Genomic DNA, 15239 nt, shown 5'->3' on the forward strand with positions numbered 1-15239 from the left:
AGCAAACCAGTAAGACATGATTACGAGGGTGGGCTGCAAACAGCAAGTAATAGGTTGCAATACAATAAGAAAAACGCCAATAGAGGCCGACCAAGTGATCAAGAGAATCAACCCCCACAGAAAAACAGAGTTGACCATACAAAAGTATGTACTGAAGCCCAGGTGGCTGCATCACAGATGTGACGAATAGGAACGCCCCTCTGCAGGGCAGTAGACGCAGCCACTCCCCTGGTAGAATGGGCCTGCAAGCCAGCCAGTGTCCATAATGCGTGCTGGAACAGGAAGGGGGCTGAGGCAACAGTGTGAGTAGTGTGCCTGAGCCATGCAAGCTGAGACTTCCTCTCTCAGCATGCAGAGGGCGGTGCACGTGCAGCCCTAGTCACGTGGAACTCCATCAGATGTGACGTCAACCAGATGTAAAGCAAGTGACTGGCGCCAAAATGACCAGGATCCAGCCAGGTGCCAAAATATCGATAAGCTGGGCCCACAGACCAGCAGCAGAATGAAGGAGAGATGTGGATGGCATTGGTGGCATCAGAGGGAGTGGGCAGCATGGACAGTGTTGGATATAAAGTTCCTGTTTGTTCCACCGGCCATGCTTGCGTGGGATGTGGAACATACAGGAATGGAACCGTGGAAGTGCTCCTGGAGGAACGCCTGGGAAAAGAGATGAAGAGTGAGCTGGAGGTTCTAAGGAGTTTCAGGTGTTCCGAACAGATATGTTATGTTATGTTATGTTATGTTACTTTGCATTTATACAGCGCCTTATGTACCATTGGTATGGTCTCAAGGCGCTGGTAGGTTGAAACCCCTCGGGAACCGAAGTTCAAGTCAGTAGAGAGAATAGAAGAGTCAAAACGGTGCGTGTGTGCACCGGATATGTGTGCAGCTGGTGTGGCATTCGTGTGGTAGCTGCTTCTTACCGGTAGGTGTGGTGGTTGGGAGATAAAGGAGTATGTGTTCGTTCTGGCAGGTTTTATCCAGACCGATTCTGGCTGCGTTAGGCCTGAGGAGAACGCCTAAGATGGGGGTGAGTAACCAGCAGTGTTTAGAGTGATGGGGAGTATGAGACAGATGATGGTATGAGAACAGCTATACCAAATGGTGTCATAGTATCGCTGTGTTCTAGTTGAGTCGTGGTGTGAGGAAGAGAGTAAGCATGGCGATGTGGTATGGTGGCTTACCTTAGGTATTTGAGATCGGGCCCACTCCAATAGTTCCTTGAACTCCATTCGACCCATGTACTGCGACTGTTCTAAGCATTACGAACGTTTCAAGCTCTACATAAAGAGCTTAAGTGACATCACCATTGCAGCTGCACATACTACACTTAGGGCCTGATTCACAGAACGTTTAGCACGGAGCAAAATTACCTTGCACTACAAAAATGCACTTTGCACCAGACCCAATTCACAGAGCGTAGCAAAGTGACCTTGCACTGCAAAAATACACTTTGCACCAGACCCAATTCACTGAGCTGAGCAAAGTAACTTTGCACTGCAGCAATACACTTTGCCCCCAACCTAATTCACAGAGCGGAGCAAAGTGACTTTGCATTAAAAAATATACTTTGCACCCGACCCGATTCACAGAGTGGAGCAAAGTGACTTTGCACTACAAAAATACAATTTGCACTGGACCCAATTCACAGAGCAGAGCAAAGTGACTTTGCACTACAAAAGTACTCTTTGCACTGCACAATTAGGCCCATTTAGCGTGGTGCAAAGAGTACTTTTGCAGTGCAAAGTCACTTTGCTCCGCTCTGTGAATTGGGTCCAGTGCAAATTGTATTTTTGTAGTGCTAAACGTTCTGTGAATTATTCCCACAGCAGCAGCCACAGCAGTTACTTCCGCTGCAGGGACAGGTCTGGCTGGTGGAGCAGGCCCCAATCCACATGCCTATTCAACAATGCGTCCGACCTGGGATGCACTGGGAACCAAAATAGGCCCTGGTAAATCCCCTGCAATTAATTTTCAAAGTGGTCCCATATTAGACATTTTCAGCAAGCCCAACCCTTTTCCTATGGAAACATTGGCAAATACCACACAAAAGAGGCCCAGGGTGCAAAGGCCTACAGGGAAATCTCCAGAGTTCCCTATAGGCCAGTCGAACCCTGCGTCCGACAACATATATAGGTGCTGAAATTAATTTTCTGTACATTTTTCTCATATGCACCCTTTGCTTGTACCCTAAAAACCTGGCTGCATTTTAATATTCTCTGCATCAGCAGTCCCAGCTCCAATAAATGCTGGCAGCAGACTGACGCCATTCAGTTGGGATTTTCACAGCTTAAAAGCAATTGCTTTTATTAAAAAAGAAAAAAGATTAAATAATAGGTGGGTGCGTCAAAGTGTTCCAAAAACTATTCAGCTATGTTGCAAACTGTGATAATTCGCTGCTTTTAAAACACCGCTCACACTTTCCATTCTTTACCACCTGTGAGTAAATTTCACCAGAGAATGATTATTCGATAACCGCTTCCCTAGACAGCAGTATTAATGTAGCAATGTTTTTAACAGTGTTTCCTTAAAAGGTATTTTGCCTCGCTTAACATTCACACAACATGACCCTCTTTTGAATTAAACATGATCATTCCACATCAGAGTATTTTGGTTCGGATGGTGAAGGGCCTATGTGGATCAAGGGAGGGGACTTCGCAAACTTAACCAATCAGATTGCAAAACTCGCTGATTGGCTGGATAGGAACTGGCCCCAACCTCGCACACTGCAGTGAGCTCTTTTATATTGTGCCATGAACACGTACACATTGTATGCATGCTTTTCATGCCACACCACATTTTCCATCATTTGTATGGTGTTAGAGAGGGTTATGGAATGCAATTTGCTTTTCCGCCAGCCCCCTTGCTCTCCCCCAACAAATACTCCAGCATTCGCACCAGCATGGCATTTAGATGCAGCCGTTAATGCTGTGATATGATATGATATGGCATTTGTAACGCGCCAATACACAAGTGTTTCAAGGCACGACGAGGCGGGGGGGGGAACAAGGGGAGACAGACAACGATCCTACTAGACCAGGTGTCATTCAGATCACGCAAGTGCAAGGGTAGGGGTACTGGGAAAAGTGCAAGGGGAAGGGGAGAGGGGAAAGTGCAGTACATGGTTAGTAGAATACAAGATAAATAATAGGGCCAGCTGGTGGCAAGTGCAAGGAAAGTGCAGTACATGGTTAGTAGAATACAAGATAAATAATAGGGCCAGCTGGTGGCAAGTGCAAAGTAAGTGCCGGGAGAAGGGGCTGTAGGATACAGAGACAGTCCCGTAGTGCAGGTAGGCAGTGCAAGGAAGAGTGGCTGGGCCAAGGACCGAGATTGGTGAGTGGCCCAGTTGCAGATTCAGTGCAGGTTCAGTGATTTTAGCAGGGGAGAGAGGGAGAGAAAGCGGAGGCAAAGAGGAAGGTTTTGAGGTGCTTCCGGAACCGGAGATGGTTCTCCTCAAGTTTCAGGGAGGCAGGAAGGCTGTTCCAGAGGGAGGCCCCTGCTGCGGAGAGAGATCTACCCCCAGCTCGTTGCTTGGAGAAGCGGCTGACCCTGAGGTAGTTGGAGGTGGATGAGCGAAGAGCTCGAGAAGGAAGATATTTAGGAAGAGAGAGTTGAAGGTATTTTGGCCCAAGGCCCCAGAAGGCCTTGTGGACAATGCAGAGGGTTTTGAACTTAATACTCGCAGCCACTGGGAGCCAGTGTAGTGATTTGGCCAAGGACAAGTCTTGCAGTCCTGTTCTGGATGAGTTGCAAAGGGCGGAGAGTAGAGGCAGGAAGATTTAGATAGAGGCTGTTGCAGTAGTCCAGCTTCAAGAGAACCAGGGCTCTGGAGACAGTGAGCTTCTGGGGGAAGGAGAGGAAAGGAAGGATACCTCTGAGGACTACTGCTGTGGATTCCTAAGACGGAATGCATTGTAAACGCTGTCTTGCATGCGTAAACAGCAGATGGCGTTTAATCAAATTGCACTGCGGAGTGCAAAACAGAGGTGTAAAAGTGATGTTGCCTACGTTTTGCACCTCCCTTTTGCACTCAGCAGTACAAATGACGAAAGTTGCTTAGAGGGGACCTGAAGTGCAAGCGGTTCCCTCCGCGCAATTTGCTGGGACTTGCAAATTAGCCTCCACATTTTCTCAATACTGACGCGAAGAATCCGGATCCCTGTGCCAGGAAACTGAGGCAGGGGTAGTTTGGTCAGAAACAGAAGAGAAAAGCCTGGTCTAATCATTGGCAAGAGATGTGTGCCCAAAGGCAGCTGCAAAGGAACCCTGTCACCAGTTTGATATGTGGAATATATGCGCTCCCGCCATATTGTTGTGCTGTATTACCTGCCTTCTTCTACAGTAATGCACAGATTGATAGATAAATGCGTGTAAAGGTCATGAGTGAGGCTCTGACCTGGAGGCCATGGGGCTCCTATGTGGCACGACCAAATATGCCAAGGTTGCCAAGAAGCATTACCGCTGTTAGGTTTGAGAAATGTTCGCATTCATGATATGTAAAGTAGAATTCTGCGACCTCCAGTAACCGTGATGTGACTTGCAATTAATTGTACTGGTTCTTGACATGGTTCTAAACACTTGTGTATAGGCGCGTTATAAATGCCATATAATATCATATATCATATCATGGCGACCCTAGCAGAGTGCAGGTGTTCCTGGGGTTAGGAGGCACATTGGGTAGATGAGTAAAAATGTTCCTTCAAAAACAGGCATGGAATTGTGGAAACTGGAATAGCCAATCTGTCGAAAACTGGGAAACTGCATGTGAGCAAACAGATTGCAAAGCACCGGGGAAAGCCCCAAACCCTGACTCTTTAGGGCTTAAACCCTCACACTTTGAGGAGGTTGCAGGACGAAGACAGCACTCTGCCGTGATGCCTGGGTGCTTAGCCTCGGGCTCCAATAGGGGTGCTACCAAGACTCTCTCAGTTTTCACACCTGGTAGAGCAGAGTATATTTAAACATTCATTAAGTGGCAGCAGCAAACATACAGTGGCAGAGCACAAAAGCCTGCCCAGGCGATATCAATATACCTCTAGGATGAAGCCAAAGACTTAACAGCTGGGCTTAGCTTTTAGATGGCCCACACCTCCAATGATTTATCATCACTTTGTGAAACTCAAAAACCTTGGGATTGGGTTGAAAGATGCACCGAATGGGCCAAAAGAAGGTGCAGTATATATTCAGCCTCCTGGGCACAGAAGGGGGGGGGGTTGATAGGGCAATGGGTTAATGGCTCCACTCATGACCAGCTTTCAAAACTGTCATTCAGTACCCTCAAATGATTGAGGGTGGCTCTGACACTTTAAAGCACTTAGACTTACCAGCAGAGACAACACCACATACACTGCATAACTTTGATGATTGAAAATAATTAAAATGGCAACTCCAGAGCCCCCTAGGAAAACTGAAGAGAAACAGTACCGCTCAGAGGAGGCGCAACTACGTAAAGGTGTGGGTGTCCAATCATGTCTTGCATAGGTTCAAAAGAAGTCCCGCGTGTGACTGGAAAAGCAACAGTGTTCTTGCTTTGACCACACACCAATAACAATACATCGGTGACTGCTGCTGTGAACATAAAACACAACATAAATCCTGCCCTCAACAATGAATTATCCATGCAGTTCCTAACCCCCATGCATGATCAGGCCACACTGCATAAGTACAAGGAGAGTGGATATATGGAAGCATTGTACTAGACGTAGGCAGCTGCGTGCTGGTCCCAGTAGCGTCATTAATGATGTGACACTTTCCTCAATAATAAACTATGGACATATCTCGGTTTGTCAAAGCAAACATCTTTTTCTTTATTGAGGTGTCACATGTTTTTCAGGACTTTTTAGTTGCTGACCTTCAACACAGTAGAGACCACTGGCATCCACGAGTGGAATCACATTTCCATCAGTCTACCGCTGGTTTCTCCAGTTATCTCTCCCTATGTCAGTCTCCTGCACATTTTCACAGAGGTTTTCCAAGTAAGTTGTTGAGGCCCTGGTCCTCTTTCTTGCCCTGGCCTCAACTGATTGCGTGTTCTTTGGATTATTGTGTGGAACTCAATCCCTTGTTTGTTTAGTCCTTCATACAATGACCTTGGCTTTCTTGGGCACACTTTCTAGAATATGGGTCATCAAGGTAGCCCTTAGTAAACATTCACTAGGACTTGCAGATTACTTTTTACATTGTTAAATCCTTATCAAAATATAACAGAACATTTTTCACTTTTAAAGTCTTTCTTATACTTTCTATATGCAACTCCTGTGCCTGTTCACTTGTTTAGAGTCTCTTAAACTCTCATTGCTGCTTCTACTGGATCTTTCACCCACCATTACCAGCATGCAACTCAAATGTCTCCTTACAGATCTCCCTGCTGGTGTAAATGTTCTTAGAAATGTGTTAGGGTATTTGGACAACACTTAAACTTTGGTGACTCTTCATTGACTTACATTTTATTTCACTTGGTGTTTGGACCACAATAGTTGAATGCAAATATTTTGTCCCTCATCTAGCCCTACCTATGCTGGGCCTTACAATTAGCAGCGTGCAACTCAAAGGTCTCTTCACTAATTTAGACTTCCTTTCACTTCACAGTCCTACCGAAATTTCCAGAGTGCAACTCAGATGTTTGGTCACTGCTTTGTACTTCATTCCAGTATACTGAATAAATTCATCTTTATTTCGAAGCACAGAAACTACGTAAAAGACAACATACAAAAACTATACAAGTTGAAAAAAAAGACATCACCTTGTAAAAAATAGTAAAATATCAAAAATACGATAAAAAGACATACAATCTGAAACATTACAGCCGCAATCATTCGAGTAGATTTTCTGCAATCAGCTGTCATTACCATCTCTTGATGCTTATATCTAAGTGCTTCTTTTATTGAGCTACAGTTTGACGTCCTTAGAATTGGTATTCAAAATCGTAGCCTAGGTTTGTAGAAAAATTGACAAAACAGCATAAGATGAACTAATTCTGAGCCCATACCAGTTCTTGCCGTCGTGGCCCCTGACTAACGACATCAAGCGGCTGGTCTTCAGATAGAGCAGAACACTCCTTTTGGGCTTACTGTACAAAAACCCAGACTCGCTTAAAGGTGGAAAAGGTTGCTTTAATGTGACAGGCCAAAGCTCACAATTAAACGCTAACCTGGCCCTACAGACTAAAATTAACCGCTTTAACAGCTTGCCAAAACATTAAATAAATAAATAACTCATTATGCCCCCAATAAATAAATAAACAACACCAACTTCCTCCCTACCTATCCTCAGGTCCTTACCATCCCCTTACCATCTTCTCAAGGCTTCGTTCCCGCTTTCTGCCATCATCTCCCTGGGTCCATGCCCCTCCCTCTTCAAGACCTGCTCCCCTCTCTGCACCACCGGGTAGCCCATTCGTGCAAACAGCACCACCCCCAGCCTTCCCCGCGCTATTCCCCCCATTGCTTGCCTCCCCCCTCATCCAAAGGGGCCATGCCGCCCGGCACCAGAAAAAACCCTCCCCTGAGGTGTTCTTTTCTGCCCCACCACTGAATTGCTTACTACTTCCAACTCTTCACCACGTCCTCTACGAGCAACGTCAAATCCAAAAGGTAGTAGCTATTTCCATAAACCGACAGATGAACCCCATCTTCCCTAAACACCTCAAAGTTCTCATATACAATCTCCTTGTGCTCCAGAACTCGCACTGCTGCCAAACCACAAAACTTTATAATTTCCCTATTTATTTTCTTTCTCGTTCGCTATACCGCGCCCTCCCTTACTGCCTCCCTCCACACTCTCCTCGGTAACAACTTCGTCCATATTAAACTTACCCTAGGCCATATTTCCCTAAGCCATTCCAGGTCCCTTTTCATCTTCTTCAACAGAGCTACTCCCGTATCCCGCACCAAATCATTCTCCCCAGCATGAATGATCAACCCGTCCGGGACCCCAAAACGCTCCTTCATCCCCACCAGCATGGGCAGCAGCTGATCCCAGCGCAACCCCCCAAGACCCGACCACCTCACAATCCCTACTTGATAGCTGCAGCCCAACTGCATGCCAAAAATCCTCTTCTCCGCCTCTCTACCCGCCCACTTCACAATTGAATGCCCGACAATCCAGATTTGCCGAATCTGCCCCAGACTCCTCACCGTCTCTGAAAAGAAATCACATTATCACTTCACCATCCTCAACCCCCTCGCGCCCCCAACCATGAATCTGCTGCCCCTTCTCAACCAGACCCTTTCCCCAGCTCCCTAATATATCCCTTGTACTTCCCAGACCTCCACCTGCCCAAACTCTTAACCTCATCCTCTGATAACCCCAAACGGTTACCCTCAGATGCCGCTCCCATCCTGAATGAATGCGTACCGAACTCCTCCGGTTTCTCCCCCACTACCACCAATGCCTTCCTCAGTACCCCCAGCACCTGCGCTGCCGAAACCCCTGACCCCTTTACATGACGGAAAACCATCCCTGAGCTTCCTCCAGATAGCTCCTTCCATGCCAACCCTGCCCTTACCGGGCACAGCTCCTTACTTCCCCACCCCAGCGACACCCATCATCCCCTCCCCTTCTGGTCCGTCTTTGACCTCCCAATCCTAATATCCACCCCCAAATCCGAGAAATGGACATCTTCCCACTCCCACTATCAGAAAAATACAATGTTAAGGCTGTTACACCAGGCAAAGGAAAATACACCGACACAGGCTTGTAAAGATTCCCAGAATCTTTATTACAAAACTGAACAGTATTGAACAAAGTACACAAATATCTATTTGGCTGTCAATACATCACAGAGACCACCAGCAGGGTTCAATGTGAGCAGTGAGCAGAATTTCCTAGCTGGACATCAGCGTATTTATACAGTTTGTTATAATGATGTCCAGCCTCTTGCAAGTTAATTATACACTGGGCTAGGGTCGCGCCAGGTTCGTTTCCTAATTTACATATTTCGTGCATGCAGTTTACTTTTCAATACATTTAATAACAGACATTATTATTCTCTAATTTAACGTTACACTCTTTACATATTGTTTTAATACAGATCAAACAAATGTTTCGCATGTCGTATTTGGATAGCATTATTATTCTTGTATACTTGTAGGTTAACATTGCTAATTCAAGTAATCCCCTGATCCCGAGGTCAACAAAGGACAAGGTCTACATGACCCTAACATGTAGCCTGAAAGCAGTTTGGACATTAACCCTCCTACAGAGGTTGAAGAGGTTAAGGCAAGAACAAGAGCACACGAGATGGCCATTTTAGACTACATGGTGACTTTGTACAATAAACTAAAATGGCGGTTCTAACCTAAAATGGAGGCTCGATTCACTTGGGGTCACGACCTTGTATTACGGATTTCCTCGCAAAGCGACTGGGTATATGCCAACATATACAATGAGGACAAAACAATATTATATCAGTTCTAACACCACAAGCTCCGATACTCTGAAAGCCCCAAAAAAGAACCACGTAAAGCAAACTTGAAACATAACTCCCTCCCGAGCCGACCAGCAAACATCTTCCAAAGGCCTGCATAATCTGACCAACAGGGTCGCCAATACCGGTTGTCTGCTATTTTCTCCCTACCCTTTTCCGTCACCCAACCCTCTAACATCCTAATCGCCATCTCCCTGCCATTAGGTGGAAATCCCAAAAACCATTTGCCATAGAAGGCTATTCCCGCCAATTTCCCAGCTATGGTTGCCTTCGACCAACCCTTATCCATACACCACAAGAGAAAATTGACCACATCATCCCTTCTGTTATACCTCAGTGTCCTCCCTACCCCTCCAGCTATGCGCCCCCCCCCTTATGAATTCTTCCCATGCCCTCCTGTAAGCTGTCCTAGACGCCGGGCCAGGGAGCCCTCCACTAGCGACAGAGTTCTCAACTTCCTGGCTTCCACAGCTCCTCCGGGATCCGCTGCCCAATGTGGTCTGCTCCAGGTGCCAATCCATGGAATCTCTGCCATTGAAAACGAGATAATGCATCAGCGATGCCATTATCCATACCCGGCACGTGCGTTGCCCTGAACAGCACATTCCATTCCATGCATCGCAAAACAAACTCCCTCATTAGCCTCGCCACCCTCTGGTCCCTTGCCGACTGCCTGTTGACGACATTGACCACGCACTCGTTGTCCACATTAAAATTCACTTTCTTATTTGAAAACTCCCTGCCCCACAATTCTAATCCCACCAACAAAGGAAAGAACTCAAGGAATGCAATACTTCTTCCTTCTTCCAGCCACCGTGGCGGCCACCTCTCTGCGCACCATCTACCTTGCCAGAAAACTCCAAAACCCCCCGAACCTGCTGCATCCGAAAATATCTGCACCTCCCAATTCACAGGATCCCCTTGTAGCCACATGGACACCCTGTTAAAATCTTCCAAAAAACGCAGCCAAATCCTACAATCCTCCCGAACCACCCCTGAAACCCTCACCCGATGATGTGGGCATTTAGCTCCTGCCATAGCCCGCGACATGTTCCTACAAAAGGTATGCCCGGAGCCACCACACTACATGCAAAATTCAAATGCCCCACCAACCGCTGCATCCCCAGCAAAGTCATCTTGCGCGCCACCATCACCTTCTCCAGCAAACCCACTAAACGACTCACCTTGTCGTGCGGCAAGGGTGATGTCATGGTCCTGGATCCCAGTTCAATCCCCAAAAAGGTCAAAACCACAGCCGGCCCTTCTGTTTTATCCTTAGCCAAAGGCACCCCCAACTCCTGCATCAATGCCTGGAAAGTCTTTAGCATGTTCCTGCACTCTGATTCATCCTCCGCCCCTCCGACGAACAAAAAATCATCCAGGTAGTGCAAAAGCCCTTCCGCACCTGAAATATACGTAAAAGCCCATTGCAAGAATGAACTAAAATGTTCAAACAACGCGCAAGAGATCGCACATCCTAGTGGTAGAGCCTTATCCACATAAATGCGATCTTCAAAATGCATCCCCAGGAACCAGAAATCCTCTGGGTGCACCGGCAGTAACCTGAACGTTGCCTTGATATCACACTTGGCCAAAAATGCACCGCGACCCACCTTCCTTATCAACTCCACTGCCTGATCCACGCTCGCATATGACACCCCACAATCCCTTGGGGCAATGAAATCGTTGACCGACAAGCCCTCCGGCCAAGATAAATGATGTATCAGTCTGAATTCCCCCGGCACCTTCTTAGTTACTACCCCCAACGGGAATATCATCAAATCTCCCAGAAAATCTACAAATGAACCAACCACCCTCCCCGCCGCCACTTCCTTGAGCAACTTTTCCCTAACCACCTCCCCATGCTCTTTGGCTGATTTCAAATTTTCCGCCCATCTACGTACCCTCGGACCCTGGTACCCTAGCCTGAAACCTTCCAGAAAACCGTCTCCCAAGATCCTCGCCCCCTCCCTGTCCGGATAAAAATTGAGCCACCTCTCCAAAACTTCAACTTTAACTGGAGTAAAAGCCTTTTCCCACAACCCCTCGGCCCGCTCCCCGCTCCAGCCCTCGGTCCCCTTGCTGAAAGCATTGTGTGACCGGGTGCCGACCTGCACATCTGGTGCACTCATGTCTGAACCTGCACGCCGTTCGCATGCAGCCCTCCTTATTGAAGCCCCAACACACTGCCGACTGCTGACCCCTACCTCCTCCCCCCGCCCCCTCAGGAGCGGGGCGAGCAAGAAAGGACCGGTAAGGCACGGGTAAGCCACTCGCCGTGTGCACCGTCAGCGCAGGCCTTGTCGGCGCCATCCATTGCAGCCAGAGGTCCATGTCTACCCCCCCATACTTTCTGGCTATCCTCCTCCAATCTTGCCCTAAATTCCTCATTGTATCGCACCCACGCGAAACCTCCAAAGCTCGTAAAAGCCTTCCTAATCACATCCATATACTTCCACAGTGCTACACACCTCTCCGGAAATTTCTCGCAATAAACACTTGCATATATGATAAACACTGACATCCAGTTCTCTATTGTCACCGGTACTTTTGGATGCAATGCCAACTCCCTCTCCTCTTCTTTCGAACCCTCTTTGGCTCTGACCGCCCTGTGTAACAGCTTGAAAACATCCACATATTCACCAGCCCAAATCTCATCCTTCGTAGAAGCCATCAAGTGCGCTCCCAATGGTTTAGTGATGCCCATGTATGGCCACTTCTTTTCTTTTCCTTTACCCTCTGCCTCCTTTTCTTTTGTTGCCTGCACCTCAGTTGCCCCGGGCTCAATCGCCACATCCGTCTGGACCTCCACTGAGGACACTCTCCTCCCCCCCCAAAGGCCCCACAGCCTGCATGCCTACCTCTCTCATTGCCCGTTGCACCCTCACCCCCTCTCCACTTGACCCTAACCTTGTGTCCCCCCTTGGCCACGCTGCTGACCATTCCCTCCCCTGCTCACCTCGCTCTGCCCTGCTGTCGCCCGACTGCAGCCTCGCCTCAACTTCAACTCTCCGCATCTCCCTCCTCAATGGGCTCCTGCTGCGAGAAGAAAACATGTCAACCATCTCGCCCAGCTGACCCTTCGCTTGCTGACCTCCTTGCCCTTCAACATCTCCTTCCCACCTTAAACCCCCAAACCTTCTTTCCCTCCTCCCAGCCACCCCATACCTCTCATCCACCCATTGCCCCACATACTCTTCCATCCCTTCATCATCCCCCATGCCATACCAGAGCCGTTGCGAGCACATGCTCGGACCGGGCAGCTCCCCCTCTTCTGAACTCAGGGTGTCCGCCCCACCGCTCCTTCTCCTTCATCTTGGGCGAGGAGTCCTCACCTCCACCCGTTGCTCAACCTGGCTAGGGGCCGTGCTGCGCCCTCTAGGCTGCTCCCTAGTATCCTGCGGAGGGGCCGTCTTAAGCCCTCCCCTGGCTGCTCCTGATGAACCGTGGGGGCCGCCCCATGCCCACCAACCGATGCCCTCCTGAATGGGGAGGTCGTTCCGCACCTCTCCCTCTCCTCACTGCTCTCCGGTGACCGCTCCCTCCTTTTACCCCTCACACTCTTCTGTAGATACTTGCCTCCCCTACCTCTCTGCACTACCATCCCCTGCCGTACTCCATCACCCCTACCCTCCTCCTCCTCCCCACCGGCACCCTTATGCACATTCCTCACTCCTCCATCCTCACCCACAACCTCCTCCCCCGAAACCCTCCCTGTTCTATTTCCTACCTCCCCCGACCTTTTTGATGCTCTTCTGGGGGTCTCCCTTCTGCTCCTCCTACCCCCTAACTCCCATATCCCCCCGTACCAGCCGCGGGGCTGCATGCGACCACTGCCGCAAGTGCCCCGTCTGCCGCAGCTCGCCTTTGCAGCCTTTCACCCTCTCCATCCCCCCCCCACCGTAACCTCCGACACCGCCCCTTCAAGCTGTGCTTTGGAGACCCTGCTGATAATCTCAAGGGCCTCCCTTAATGCTTTGGTGTCACCTATCCCCTTCTTGTTTGCCCCTCGACCCACCATCCTGCACCCCTTCGCGCACCACCCTGCCACCTACAATTAGTAGCACCGTCCCTCGAGCCGCTTTTCCCCAAACCCACTGCCCAACCTGTCGCACAAAGCCTGGACCACTTCCCCCGGTCCAGAACACACCAAGATTGCCCCATAACTTGCACCCCACTGCCTAAATACCTACCACTATCCTCCTCCACTATTTATAAAATTACAGGCTATCTCTTATTGTATCTGTAAATATTCCTATTTTCCTTTCCTCTACCCCTTCCTCTTCTTTTATTAATTTATCAATTTATTTATTTATTTATTTTTTAGCCCCACCCACCCCCAAAAAAATCCTTGTTTTTTTTATTTTTATTTTTTTATTTTCCCTCCCTCAAATGCCCCTCTCCCTCCTGACCACCCCTTGGGCCCTAAGAGGACAGCAATGCCCTGTCAAATCCCCAGGCTGCCCCCACACCTCTCTCCCTCCCCCACCTTCCTAACCTTTCCGCCCCCTGGCGGTGCTCTGTCGGCACCGCACTCACGCACCCTTGCCACAAGGATACGTGGCTGCAAGGCCCGTTCCTCCCCACGAACGTGGCCTCTTTAAGGCTCAAGCCTTCCACCACCGCACTTCCCCCTGCTGAAAGCAAGCCCCACCAAGCACCGGCCGCCCAAGCTCGCGCACCCGCCATCAAGACAAACCTCCTCGCTAGCTATCCTGCTCGCGGCAACCCATACGCAGCCTGCCCCTAACGCTAGCAAGCACAGCACGGTGGCCGCGGCTCTCGCGGCCATTAATCCCAACCCACCGCCAAGGTAAGGAGGGGGTACCTTATCTACGGTACCCCCACTATTTTCTTATCTCCCTTCTTTTTATTTTTTTTATTTATAAAACCAGCGCCTAACCTACACTCCCTACCTCACTACCTCCAACTCCCCTAACTCTCCACCGCTCACCTACTATCCTAGCAGGCCCTGAAAGCAGAAAAAGCTCGAGAGCAGGCGACCCCCCCCAAGCGGCGCGCTATGCGCAGGCCAGCTCGCAGGCCTGTGCAGCGCCCAAAACCACCCCGTGGGGAAACGCTACGCGTTCACCCCGGGGCCCCCCTTTCATTTGCAATGGAACCAGCAAATATACTCAGCATTTTGCCCTCCCCAACCAAAATCTTGGTACCTTAGGACGGACTGATTTTTGATCTCGAGTCAGCCGTGCAAATCTCTTCTGTGCTCCATATATATTTGCCACACCAATATGGCAACGTCTCTGGAAACACTAGCCGCAACGACATAAATATCTGACAAATCAAGACTCGTAAATGCTTTCCGCAGTGTGTTCAGCCAGCTAACATTCCCACAGATAGCTGAAGATTTCAGATCCTTTGGGATCTTGTGTGTTAAATGTTGCTCAGTTTGTGACCATAATCTAATCCAGAATAGCAGGGGTTTTGAATTTATAAGATTATTTCTATAATAAACTCTTAATTCTTGATGGTGCAGGTAGGGTGAGGTACTCTTTGTGGCCCCCAAAACTTTCCGAAAGAATCTATCTTCTTTAAACTGAATCCTTTCAGTAGGTTTGTGTACTATTGGTCCCAGCGTGCAGCGTAAATGTCTCTTAGCTGGATTTTCCTCTCTCATACTTTCATTGAAACTTTGGACCACACTTCCCAGTATGCAGCGTAAGTGAGGCTTCGCTGGCTTATACTGTCTTTCTTTCTTTGGACCACACTTCGCCGTTTGCATTTCAGAGGCCTCTTCACTAGTTTAGCCAGTCTTATGCTTCCACTGGATGTCAGGACTCAACTTCCCAGC

Source organism: Ambystoma mexicanum, chromosome 5p (assembly GCF_040938575.1).
Source record: "Ambystoma mexicanum isolate Mex_15411 chromosome 5p, UKY_AmexF1_1, whole genome shotgun sequence".
NCBI lineage: Eukaryota > Metazoa > Chordata > Amphibia > Caudata > Ambystomatidae > Ambystoma > Ambystoma mexicanum.